Below are 14,729 nucleotides of genomic sequence, written 5' to 3' on the forward strand. Positions count from 1 at the left end.
AGGAGTGTTATGAAAGTAGTATTCATAATAATAATTACAGCATTACACCACTCATTACTTTCAACATCAAATTCAACGATAATAATATCACACAACACGAATAATATTAAAATGCAAATTACGTTGTACACCGTAAAATTAGAATAAAAGTAAGGATAAACAGCCTTATAAAACCTTTTTCACAAATAAAGGACTAATGCTTTCACCTTTGCCGAATAATTGTACTGACATTGATATTATCTACAAATAATGTTAAAATTGGTATTGTCTAATAATGATTTATTATCAATATAGTTTAACCAGACCACTGAGCTGATTATCAGCTCTCATAGGGCTGGCCAGTATTGTCTAATAAAGATATCATCAATACTGCCTAATACTGATGATAACATTAGTATTACTGAATAATGATATCACTGATAATGATAATACAAAGATCATCAACATGAATAATAATAATAATAATAATAATAATAATAATAATAATAATAATAATAATAATAATAATAATAATTATTATGATTACTATTATTATTATTATTATTATTATTATTATTATTATTATTATTATTAATCGTGTTGATGATCTTTAATAATAATAATAATAATAATAATAATAATAATAATAATAATAATAATAATAATAATTATTATTATTATTATTAAAAAAACTGATAGTAGCACGAGTCTTGAAATGGAGAAACAAACCCGCAGTTATGTATGGGTACAAATATATTTAAAATAAATCTAAACAGATTTATTTTAAATATATTTGTACCCATACATAACTAAAATCCGTTCAACATTATTATTGTTACTACTACTACTACTACTACTACTACTACTACTACTACTACTACTACTACTACTACTACTACTACTACTATTATTATTATTATTATTATTATTATTATTATTAATGATGATAATACTAAACTACTACTAATGATGATGATGATAATGATAATGACGAGAAACTCCAGCACGAGAGAAAACCAAAAGCAATGATAACACCACGACGATGATAATGATAGTTACAGCAACGAAGCGAGAGCTGATGATGGCCATAACGCTTGCGATGAAATGAGATATTATTAACTGCCAAATGACGAATTAGTCAGACAAGCAGGTAAAAAGCGTCGGCACATTTGCGGCACCATTACACCGATAACGAAGTTTCTCTCTTCATTTTTTTACATTTTGCCACAGATCCGAGGGCAACATTGGTGGCAGAACTCGAGTACGTCATGTGTACGCTTTTGTGACGTCACTAGGGCACGTAAATGATTTGGATTTAGCGTAAAAAACAGGAAAACAGGATATAAAAAACATTAGCTAATTGTAGGGAACTTCGGCGCATTTTTTTTTTTTTTTACATTTTGCCACAGATCTGAGGGTAACATTAGAGGCAGAACTGAAGTACGTCATGTGTAAGGTCACGTGACGTCATCAGGGAACGTCAATGATTTGGATTTGTCCTAAAAATCTGGAAAAAAGATGATAATCATTAGTTTATTTGGCGGAAACTTTGCCGCCGGGAAACGCAGTCGAGTGAATGACTTGAATGTGGGGCGAAAATGTGGGAAAGCAGGAGAGAAAACGTTTGAGCTAGCTGGTGAAAACTTCCTTATCAAGACGCCCATGAAAACGTGTGAGAGATTTGAATTTGGCGCAAAAATGTGGAAATCAGGAGAGAAAACGCTTAAGCCATTTGGTGGAAACTCCCGTATCAAGACGCACCTGAAAACGCGTGAATGATTTGAATTTGCCGCGAAAGTGTTTAAAGAAATGAGGGAAAAAAAAAAACATTAGGTAATTGGTGGAAACTTCTCCGACAAGGAGCCGGAAAACGCGTTCGCGTGATTGACTCGATTTTGGCGCCGAAATATGAAAAAAAAAAACCCCGCCAGCTAATTGGAGAAAACTTTGGCGACAAGACGCGCCGGAAAACTCTGGTTGGGCGTCGCGTGAGGCCGTCTCCGTATATCGCATCGCACCAGACGGAAAAAAAAAAAAAATACGCAGCCCCCCGAGAGGCGGTTCCTTGGGATGCTTCTGATGATGGCAGGCATCGAGGAGGGATGTAAACACTCGCCTTCTGTGTCTTAATGACATGCTCACGTATCGCGGGAAGCGACGGAGGAGGGAGAAAAGGGCTTATTACGACTTTCGAGAAAAGGTCGCGTCGTTCCTCCCCTCCCTCCCCCACCCCAACCCCACTATTCTACCTTTCCCCCGTCTCATTATAAGATGATGATGCTACGAATCAGAAAATGAATCTCGACTGGATTTCCTTTTGTCTTTTTCATTCTGTTGATGTTATTCTCCGTCTCTCTCTCTCTCCCTCTCTCTCTCTCTCTCTCTCTTTCTCTCTCTCTCTCTCTCTCTCTCTCTCTCTCTCTCTCAGTCTTTCACGTTTTTCAGAAACGAATCAAGAAAATTTATTGGACACAGATATTAAAAGTTACGAATTAAATTTGATAAAACAAATGATGACGAGCCAACGCCCATCTCTCTTTCTCTCTCTCTCATTTTTTACCTCTATCTTTCGCCCATCTTACCTCTCATTAGCTCAATATTTTCTCCGTCTTTTTCTCCCTCTCCCTTGCATTGTTCGTCGTCGTCGTCCTCCTCCTCCTCTCTCTCTCTCTCTCTCTCTCTCTCTCTCTCTCTCTCTCTCTCCATATATAAGACCATCATCCTTTGACCCTTCCAATAAACCTCGAAAAGAAAACCCAGTTTCTCATTCCACCAAGAAAGAAAAAATTTTAGGGGTAATAACGGAGCGAAAAGACGACCGCAGAAGGCGCGAGAACTTAGGATAAGATCAAAAGAAGAAGAAGAAGAAGAAGAAGAAGAAGAAGAAGAAGAAGAAGAAGAAAAAGAAGAAGAAGACCCATGGAAAGGAAGAGACGAAGGAAGGAATGGGGTGGGAGGAGGCTTCCTTCCTTCCCCATCCAGCACGGCTGGGGGTACCAGACGGTTGGTTCTCCTGGCACTCCACGGTGGAAGTTGGAGGAGAGGCACGCGCATACAGTACGGTGGAAGGGAGAGGAACAGTTGTGTGGGCTAAATTCAATTGTGGTTCTGCAGCATCTTTTTCGAGAAGACGTCTCTTGCACGGGCATCATCGTCTCCGCGTTCTTCGTCTCCGAGATGGAGAAACCGACGACTTTGTTTGTGCTGGTGGTGAGTGAGTGAGTGAGTGAGTGAGTGAACGAGTGAGTGATTATTCACAATAATCGATCAATGTGGAATGTGTGTGTGCGTGGCCCGATTACCGGCTGTGGCCCGTTCTTTTAAGGCTTTTATTGAAATTTTTTTTTTTCTGACGCATTTCGTGGACGTGAATACCGAAATTATTTGTCAAAATGAAAATATGTATATAATAAGTGAAATAGTGTTTATTAGTTGCGTGCGCGCTCGCGTTGTATCTCTCTCTACGAACGCGTACACACACACTATATATATATATATATATATATATATATATATATATATATATATATATATATATATATATATATATATATATATATATGTGTGTGTGTGTGTGTGTCTGTGATTTTCTCTCTCTGTAAAAATTGACATGCACAGCTATATATGTATATATATATATGAATATATATATGTATATGTATATGTATATATATATATATATATATATATATATATATATATATATATATATATATATATATATATATATATATAAAAATACACACACACATATATATATATATACATACAGTATATATATGTATATATATGTGTGTGTATATGTATACCATCATATATGTACAGTATATATATTATATATATGTATTTTACACACATATATATATATCTGTGTCAATTTTTAGAGAGAGAGAGAGAGAGAGAGAGAGAGAGAGAGAGAGAGAGAGAGAGAGAAACTAGCTTCTAACGTATTTCGCCATAACCATTTCACTGTGTCCATCACCATCAACCCAACAACCGAGTGAGGTACGGTTCGTTTACTTGTTTACTTGTTTACAGCAAGTAAACAAAACAAAACCACGCACGGGAAACCAATCAAAGCCATCACACCAATCAGAAAGATGCTCAATCTCAGCAGACAGTCATTTCCTCCAACTCAAAAGAGAACCATCACACAAAACGATGTGAAACTTGAAGAAGAAGAAGAAGAAGAAAAGGTTTCAGTGACCTCAATTCTTAACTACAGTGATGTCAAGGATTAGCTCCTCACGCAACGCATGCCCATTCGCTCCCTCGTCTGGTTCTCGGGCACGTTTATGATACGCTTGCATCAGGCCCCTTCATGTTATATTCTAAGCTGTATCATTTTAACCTAGATGTCCGTGAGATGGACGTTGGAAGCTGCATTAGCAGCCGCAGCAGCAGTAGTAGTAGTAGGGACCCGCCTTTGCAGCGGCTCCTTTAAGGAGGGTGTTCTGATTGGTTGTTGTGGAAGTTGCCTCCTCTGTAGCGGCACATCTTTCCATGGTCTCCAGCTCCACCAGCTGATCTTCTTTCCACTCTTAGCGAGACTACAAGACTAATTTAGTCACGTGTGATGTCATGATGTCAAGTCTCAACCTCAACACTCGCGTGCTTAGGTGATCTTGATTTCGCCTATTAATGCGAATGCTGTTTCACTTCAGACTTTCCAGTGATCCCAAGCTTAAGAGGCTTCATGATGTCAAGCCCCGCCACATGGAAGATGTCAGCTGTTATCCACTTGATGTCAATCCTATACCGTTTGGCTTGCGTCAAACCTACGACAATGAAGTGGCTTCATAATTAAAATGAATATCGGTGTTATATCAACAGGAAAAAAACCTCGAACCTTTTAGGCCTACATGAGTGATGTCAAAGAAAAAAAAAAAAAAAAAACGCGCTTAATGCAAGAAGCCTTAGCCGCTTACTTGACGTCAGATATAAAACACATAAGTATTCTCAAATTTCAGCTGCATATATGATGCAAATTTCAAACTAAAGTGCAGTTAAGTATTAGTGAATTACGCAATATCAAGTGTAAACAACTTATATAGTAATGACGTCAAACCTGAGCCATTAAAGGGATACTAAGCCTAAACATAACAGTGGACCCAGGTCTAGCCCAATTATAAGACATTTAGTCATAATTCTTCGAGAAATATTAAGTTTTCATCTGTGTGATAATCGAAAATGGATTTTTTTTGGTGCTACAGTGAGAACGAATAAATAGGATATTCTTCATCTCACTGAGAAATATCAGTGTAATAGATTTTATTTCGCGGATAGAACAAATGTTAGAAAAAGATTTTTAGACGGCGAGAGCGAAATAATCTTCGAAGCATGTGAACGGCGCAATTCATTCATGACGAGAGTCTATCTATCTGTTTGATCAGGTGGTCAGATGCCAATGCCAAACGTTACGAAAGCCGGAGTTTTCGTGTGAACATTTCAAGTGTTTTTTCCATCTCATGTACGAATTCCACTCGCTAATTACATATCGTACATCGGAGAGACTCGGTTTACGAGTCTGGAGCGTCGGAGAGACAGAATTTAAGAGTCTGGAGAAACACGTGTTAGAGACGGGCCTAGAACAAACAGCGAGAGAAATTAGAGAAGAAGAAGAAGGCGTCTTTCTCACGAAGGTTCAGAAAGCTTCGAGCGAGACTTCCATTTCCCTTTCTTCGACCTTCGTGGCCCCATGACTGAGCAGCAGAGCGAAAGGTCACCCCCTCTGGGCCCGTCTTTAGCCGGTCTTTAACCTTTCATGGTAATGAGACGGACTCGGCACAGCCGTTGGGTAGAAGAGGAAGAGTGCTATTCTTATTTTTTATTTATCATCTCATTTTTAATATTCATTTTCCTTCGTGGTGGAGGTCTTTTAATTACCGTTTCCTAAGTAACGCAGTTCCGGCATTACAGAGTTAAGTGAATGGGCTTAGTGGCTAGGGCACTCGATTCACCATCGGGAGGTCCCTGGTTCGATTCGGGAGATGGCCTGGACGCCCTAGGCACGTTTAGTTGATTCCTCTGGTGCTTAATTTGAATACTGTACGTGGTAGTTAGCTAACTGTGGTATGTTGCGATAGAAAACGACAAAGCGTAATGTGGAAATATATACACGTTTGCCTAAAGGAATTCTTTGTACATCTGAACATATATGCTGTGTCTGGTGTGTATGAATGTATGTACAAATGTACAGCTTTATGCACAGTCATATATATATATATATATATATATATATATATATATATATATATATATATATATATATATATATATATATATATATATATATATATATATATATATATATATATATATATATATATATATATATATATATATATATATATATATATATATATATATATTATGCACGTTATGTTACGTCTTTTATTTTTGATTGTGTATAAAACGTATAGATAATAGGAACGTATGTATATACACTGTCTTACTGCATACAATTGGTATATATATATATATATATATATATATATATATATATATATATATATGTGTGTGTGTGTGTGTGTGTGTGTGTGTATGTGTTGTGTGTGTGTGCATGCAATATCAAAATACGTACGTACACAGTTTTATGAACTTACAGCACTAATATCTTTGTTCTCCTGACCTGACATACCTCTCCAATTCTGGCAGCAATATGCAAATATTCCCACTTTATTCGCATGCGCGGATCCTTACAGATGGTCGCCCATAAAGGGGAAAAAAGAAAATGCATTCATGCATTCATGCATGAAAGCATGTGGGGAGGCCGATTGCCTCATGAACATATTCGTGCAATAGTCATGCTTTGTTTAAGCCTTCGGTAACATGACTATTGCTTTTTAAGCCATTTAACATTTCGTTTCTTTCTTTCCATTGAAACGAGATTTTTTCGACGAGTTTTGTACATGTTGAATTCGATAACGAAATCACCATGGGTGCTCATGGTCTAGAGGTTAGGACTCCTGTCACAGCAGCCAGAGACTCCGAGTTCGATTCCAGAAATAGTCGGAACGCCATCGTGACCTCAATTGACCTAATCCATCAGGAGAAGGGTGCAAGAAACCTCATGACAAAGGACTTACGAGATCCGGTAGGCTAACACCTTCCGATATTGCCTCTCAGTAACCAACTGAGCACAAGACGCTTTGATAACTATGAAATTAATAACGTTTAATTTTTGTATTTATTTAAGTGCCTAAAAAAATAAACAAGAAATAGTTTGCTTAAGTCTGTGAATACAAGTTTCTTGATTGATTAAAGATTTTTTTTTTTATGAAAGCAATGTTCACTTTCTAAATTATTGAAAAATAGGGCAGTTAATTCAAAATGTCGTGATTCTGTCTGATTAAGGGCTTGTCCGTCCTTGCACCTTTATTGTTTTTGTATGCCATATTATTTTAAGAACTTAGGCTTACGCTCAATTGTACCAACACTGACATATTCAAGCACTAGTTTAAAGCCAGGCTTTACCAATTCACATATAGCAAAGGTGTCGATTATGACTGTACAAAAAAGATCATCGTTTATTTTTCAAGGTGCATTACTGATTTGCTCTGCAAAAGGCCATATGGATAAGCAATAATGCCTTCTAATGAGAGCTAAGCTGCTAGTGTATAAGGCGAGAGTGAGAATAGAATCGTTACCCCTGTGAACATTTTTCAAGCCGTTTTCTCTGGAAGAGCATGAACAGAACTTCGCATTCAGGGAGCCTTATTCTATTTAATTTTTTCTGCCTTTTGACTTTTATATTTTTCAGTCATAATTACATTGCATAAAATTTCACTTTTTTTTTTTGCGCAATGTGGTTTTTTTTTTTTTTTAAGTATGAGCGGTCAGTAAGCAAGTTTTTGTTTCTTCTATCTTCATTTATCACTATTGTAAAATCATGCGTTGAGCGAAAGGCTTGCGCACATATAGGTCAAATTCACATACGTACTTTTTTCTCAATAATGCTTCACAACTCGGTAAGATTTGCACTGTGAGGTAATTCGTTTCTCATCTATTCATCGTGTTTACATTATCTTTCTTTTAACGAATCTATTTGTGACTTACGATCCTAAAAAAACCGTGTTCTTGACCTCCAAACTTTCACAGAAAGAAAGGACCACCATCCAAACTTCCTGTGGATGTATGAAGCCATGAAACGATAAGAAAGTTTCCTAAATGAAGCAACAATTACTTCAGCTTCTCAATGTCTCGCTTTTCTCTCTCGGTCTAATTGGCTAATTACGTGATGACATTAGTCCTTGAAATTCGTCGCGAGTTTCTCTCGTGGATTGTCATCATCATTAACTGCTTCTTTAACTGATGCAAACGAAAATGCAGTAGGTGAATTTACAGTAATATGAGAACAGGAAACATCCAAGTGGCTATCATGTTTGAATGCAGTGATTTTGTTGTTTAAGTTTTGGTAGATCTTAAAGTTCCCGAGTATAGTGTTTCACCAGATACGGAGTTATGATTCCATTTATCATTATTATTTTTTGATATGGATTCCACTACAGTAGAAGCTCGCTGGTTGTAATGATATTACTAACAACTTCTGAATGTGATTACAACTAGCAGTTATTAATAAATATCCTTAGTACCCTCTCGCTACCTTCTATAAATAAGTTTCACAAATGTTGATCGACACTGATACTAATGTAATTATCGATGCTAACCGGCGGTCATTTCCATTCCAGATATCGTTGCTTCTTGGGGTTACAAATCGAGGCGGAATATCCTTAGTCAGTGGCTCTACGATCATCAAAGGACATAATGGCCTAACCACTTTAGTGCCGGGAGATCGAAGTTTATTAGCGCCTTCCTTTGATCGACGACCTTTTATCTCCAGTAACCCTTACTTCGCTCAAGGAACCTCGAGAAATATCAGAGGAATCCAGAAAGTTCCTCTCCAATCCTACATGTCCACGAATCAGGTTCCTGACAGAGGGTATTCCTTCGGCAGAGGCAACCCGCAAGGAACCGCCTTTTCGCAACCAGCTGTCCTCGCTTCTTCTTCTTCTTCTTCTTCTTGCGCGGACGGGCAAGTCCTCCGAGCAGACGGGCAGTGCGTGATGCCGAGGATCACCCGGAATATATATTTCTTCAACGCCCCCGCGCGGAGGAATGCAGTGACGCGCCCTGTTCCAAACCTCCCGCTGCCCAAGGTCATCGAAAACATCCTGTTGGTCAAGCTTCCACCCAAGAGCCGAGAATCCGTAGTGGTGCCTCTCAAGGAACAGAAACATTACGTCTTCTTCTTGAACAGAGCCGCTGATGCGGGGAGAGACAAAGTTGTCAGCGCTCGTCCGCAGCCACCTACCGCGAAACCTGAAGTGTACTTCGTCAGGTACAACAGCCAGGGTCAGGATCCTGGTGGTTTACGGGGTCATGGTGGGGTCAGTCTCAACGACGTGCAACAACCGGGTGGGTTTTCGGGAGGTTACGTTAATTCTCGCGATTTATTTACAACGAAAGGACAGAGCAGTGAACCCTTCTTCATCAATGGTGGAGGTGGGGGTCTACAAGGCGTAAACGACAACATTGGTTATAAGTAACAACAAAGGAAGTCTGAATAACTAAAGGGAAGTCTGGCGCAGACTTCTTTTCAGTTGAAATGTTTGTCTTATTGTGTGTGAATGTTTTGATTTCTTTTTCCTTTTAGCGACTCTTGTGTTGAGTAATTGTTTCTTTATTTAAAGTTCTTGTTTTCCTTGTAGACTGAATATATTGCATGTTCGTTGGACTTACAATCTTGTTACAAACCTGTTAAATAGCTTAGTTAATCTAATTATAATATTTATGTCAAAGGATTTTTTTTATTTACTAATATGGTATTTTATGTTAACTCACTGAAATTGAAGATTAACGATTAATTATATGATTCATTTTCCAAATAAAAATTTGATAAAGTTTTATAAATATAGATTTGCTAAAATCGGTCTGTAAATAAAATAAGAAAAAAAAAAAAATCACTCATCAATGAATGAGGGATATTTCTTGTGATCCTTTCATTTGAACCTTACACGAGACTTATGTACACAATTTATGCAGTTGCAAAACTCACTTTCAGTTCTGTTCTCCGCAGAAATTATGCAAACACGATGTGGGAAGCCAACACTATGTACAGTAGGATGAGATTTAATTTTTATTATCAGGTTTAAAGTTATTTTCTGGGTTTCTTTGGAGAGAGTGATGACCTTTCCTCAGAGTTTTTTGTTTATGCTTTCTTTACACACACACACACACACACACACACACACACACACACACACACACACACACACACACACACACACACACACACACACACATATATACGATAAACTTTTTATTTTTTGTATATATGAAAGACTAGCAATATGAAAAACTCTTGTCACATAAAAACATTTCCAAGTTTACAAAAAGATTTATCAAATTAATCGAATGTTATAGAATTAACTTCTTTTCGCTGACACTGGACTGACATGAATATTCTATCTCTGTCTGTCACCCCCGCTCTCTCTCTCTCCCCCTTCTCTCTCTCTCTCTCTCTCTCTCTCTCTCTCTCTCTCTCTCTCTCTCTCTCTCTCTAAGGTCGTACATTATATTTTACACTTCACCGAAGTCTCCGCAGATCACTATTTCTGCCGACGTTGAAATCACTTTCCTATTATTTGTTCAATAAGGGAAAATTGTCTGATTCGGTCTCTTAAATGATTATTATGAGAAACAGTTAACAAAGCATAATGATAATATGAAAAATTAAGAGAAATGACACACATACACACGCACACACACACACACACACACATTAATTTCATGAAATCTGTCTGTCTGTCTGTCTCCCTCTCTCCCTAGAGTCGTATGTCATCCGAAGTCTCCGGAGATCATTACTTCTACCTGTGTTGAAATCTCCTTCGTAATATTTGTTTAGTAGAAGGTGGTGATTCAGGGAAAAGTGGTTATTATGAAAGGCAATGAACAAAGCTTAACATCAAATATGAAAAACTGAGGTAAATGAAATATACACACATTAATTTCGTTATCTCTCTCTCTCTCTCTCTCTCACTCTCCTCCCTCCCTCTCTCTCTCTCTCTATACATGCATACATACGTATATACATATATATATATATATATATATTATATATATATATATATATATATATATATATATATATATATATATATATATATATATATATATATACATATATACATACACACACACACACACACACACACACACACACACATATATATATATATATATATATATATATATATATATATATATATATATATATATATATGATGGTAATTGTAGTTAGTTGAACAATGATAAAGATACTTGCAATTTAAAATACTGCAGGAATATAAATTAGTATCGATTCTCAAACAAAAAAGCTTTATTTTGACCTTCAAAACGTCCAATAAATAAGAAAATAGCATCCACATCACTTTGATAGTTTTAGATAAGATTACAGTCGCCAATCTCAATAGCCTGATATGTTTAAGGAGGAGAGTATAGACCACTGGGGGTGGATGAACCACCACCGGAAATGATGCTTCCTCCGGATGTTTCAAAGCCTCCAAGGCCTCCGGAAATGCTTCCCCCACCAAATGAACCTCCAGCATCATCAGCTAAAAAGCCACCACCAAAACCTCTACCATGTCCACCACCAAATCCACCAGCGTCCAGTCCGCCTCCGAAGTCTCCTCTTGAGACGCCACCAACTGATCCACCACCAATGACCTGGCCAACTCCTTGATGGTCAGCGCTGCTGAGGGCACTCTGAAGATCAATGCCTCCTGGAAGAGTTGGGTTCTGGCCGTCACCGACGTTGACGAAGTAGACCTCAGGCTGGCTCTTGGGTGGTGCTGGAACGTTGATGACCTTCTGTCCGCCTGCTGCAGTTGCCTTGTTGAGTACGTAAACAACATTCTTCTGCTGGGGTGGAGGAACCACAATAGGGTCCTGTCCTGCAGCGCCCTCTGGAAGACGCACGAAGACGATGTTGTGTTCGACCTTTGGTGCTGGGATGTTAGGACGAGGGCCGACAGATCGGGGCTGTGCAGGGACATTGTAGACGTAGACATTGCGTTTCACTTGGGGAGTTACGCAGCTTCCTCCGTGAGCGACCTGTCCATCCCCACAAGAGATGGATCCATGTCCAGAGAAGGATCCACCAAAGGATCCACCACTGCCAAAGCCAGAGGCTCCGAATGATCCACCGGTGCTTCCACCAGAGGATACAAAGGATCCACCGGAACCAAAGCCGGAGGATACTGATCCTCCACCAATGCCAAACCCAGAGGATACTGAGCCGCCACCACTGCTGAAGCCGGACGAAACAAAACCTCCAGTACCCCCTCCAGAAGAGACGAAGGATCCCCCACCTGTTCCTCCACCCGAGGAGACAAAGGACCCTCATGTTCCGCCACTGGACGATCCACCATGACCAGGCAAACTGTAGCCTTGTAGTAAGGCTGACTCTGCTGCTACCAGCAGAGACGCGAAAATCTGAAAAAAAACAGGAGAAAGACCCAAAGGAATTATGAGCTTTTCAGTCGAGAAACATGCCAAGTGCCATTTTTAAAATATAATAAATTAAATTAGAAATACTTTGGCCCAGGATGGCGCTTGGCTTGTTTCTCGACTGAAAGGCGCTTATATAATTTGCATGCAGCTGTATTTTATTTCGTTATCTTTGGAAGTGGATTTTTTTTCTTACATTTTTAATAGATTATGTTTCTTTTTATTGTCAATGGGTAATGTCTTATAATTTGGTATAGGTTATTTTCTGGGGACATTTAATGTTTTGTTTTGCATATTTCTGCAGAGAATATTGAATTCTGGAGGGGATTTTTTTCTATTTACTTATGTAGCAGACAGTAGGGAATTATGAAAAAGTGAGTTGAAGACACAATAAACAGCAAATATAATCTTGAAGCCCTCTGTGTAGAAGAAAGCAAAGAAGATAGTGACCAAATTAAAAATAACGCATTATTGACTGAAATGGGGCATCCATGAGACAGAAAAAGAAGTGACGCGTTTAATTAGGAAACAACAAAAGCCGTTTAGTACAACACAGGGCTCAACGACTTAGCCAACACATAATAAGTGTCTGGGAAAAGAGCTGTTTTATTTCCTTAGGCTTTTGAACGCCATCAGCTACTTCACGATGAGAGCAGACACTTACTGGAATTTTTTTGGAAATAACTATTTTGGAGGTTTCCCTGTCCAAAGACACAGTGAAAGGAGAAAAAAAAAATAATGAGAAATGATACTTATGATGGTATCATTACGTCACTCAGAGAAGAAAGGTTACAGAAAATGAACCCAAACAGCATATATAAATGTGACAGTTGTAGCGTGTATTATGTAACAAACTTATGCGAGAGAGAGAGAGAGAGAGAGAGAGAGAGAGAGAGAGAGAGAGAGCAAAATATAAAAAAAAATCATAGAGGTTATTAAAGTTTGCCGTTATTAAATTATGAGTGGTAACGTATTTATCTGGTGGTGGTAACCAAGGGTCACAGTGAGGCCTGAGAAGAAAACCAGCAGCATGAGTATTGTTTCGATAGTCTCTGCTAAGACCCAGATACTCACCAGCGCTGCTTGTTTCATCGTGGAGGAGAACACTGAAAGTGAGATGATGATGCTAGAGCCACCATTCATATATATATACATGGCCCCCATCGCTTCCTCTCACTCCACCAGTTGTCCTTCATCCCCTTTTTCCTCCTTTTTCTCCTCCTCCTCCTCCCCCCAACTCCTCCTTCTCCTCATAATTCTCCTCGTCTTCATAAACAGCCTCCCTTCGTATCAGGGATAAAAATATGTTTACATATTCTATCGATTTTTCTCTCGCCATCCTTCTGGTTTTGGAAGTCAAATATATTTCTAAATAAATGTTTGTGATTTGCTGGTCTTCAGGTCTCTTGAAAATGTCAAAAATTTCATCTGTTGGCGCTGGAAAATATTTCAGCCATTTGATCACAGGTGGCTCTTATTACTAGTTTTTAAAAATTATATTTAAGTTACTGAGTTCAAAACTAATGGGAGGTAATGAGTTAAAACTAATGAAAAAACAGTTATTACGTTTGAAGTAACATGAAAGCTAATGGTTAACTAAAACTGTTATTTTAGTTGGGATTTAATGGATTAAAACTGATATAACAGGCAGCAATTTTAAATAAATAACAGAACATTTAATTACTACTACAATCTTCAATGCCTGTCAGTAGCAATGAACGTATGTCAGTAGTAAGAAGCATTACTAAACCAGAGAGGTAGAAGCATTATTAAATCACACAGGTAAACATGACTTAGATTCTTCTTCTTGCAAATAATCCTTCGGTGGGAAGAGTCATTTTATCTCTTCGTTGATTTATGGGAAAGTGAAATTCTACGAGCAGAGAAAATTCCAAGTGACTTGGGAGATGTATAAATGTCGAGTCAGCCACCCCGATTATCCTAATATCAGTATCTTTGGAGAATATTTTGAAAGAGAATATTGTTATCAGATTTTTTGCTCGTTAGCATAATGATAATATGGAAAATTAAGAGAAATGACACACATACACACACACACATATTAATTTCATGAAATCTGTCTGTCTGTCTGTCTCCCTCTCTCCCTAGAGTCGTATGTCATATTCTACACCTCCACCAAAGTCTCCGGAGATCATTACTTCTACCTGTGTTGAAATCTCCTTCGTAATGTTTGTTTAGTGGAAGGTAGTGATTCAGGGAAAAGTGGTTATTATGAAAGG

The 14,729-nt window shown here is 38.1% G+C and overlaps 1 pseudogene; it reads right to left on the reverse strand.

The window, feature by feature from the left end:
* Window positions 1–11,356: 11,356 nt before the first annotated feature.
* LOC136846363 (keratin, type I cytoskeletal 9-like) lies at window positions 11,357–13,581 on the reverse strand (annotated as a pseudogene).
* Between the last annotated feature and the right edge of the window lie 1,148 nt (window positions 13,582–14,729).

This window comes from Macrobrachium rosenbergii, chromosome 15, assembly GCF_040412425.1.
Source record: "Macrobrachium rosenbergii isolate ZJJX-2024 chromosome 15, ASM4041242v1, whole genome shotgun sequence".
NCBI lineage: Eukaryota > Metazoa > Arthropoda > Malacostraca > Decapoda > Palaemonidae > Macrobrachium > Macrobrachium rosenbergii.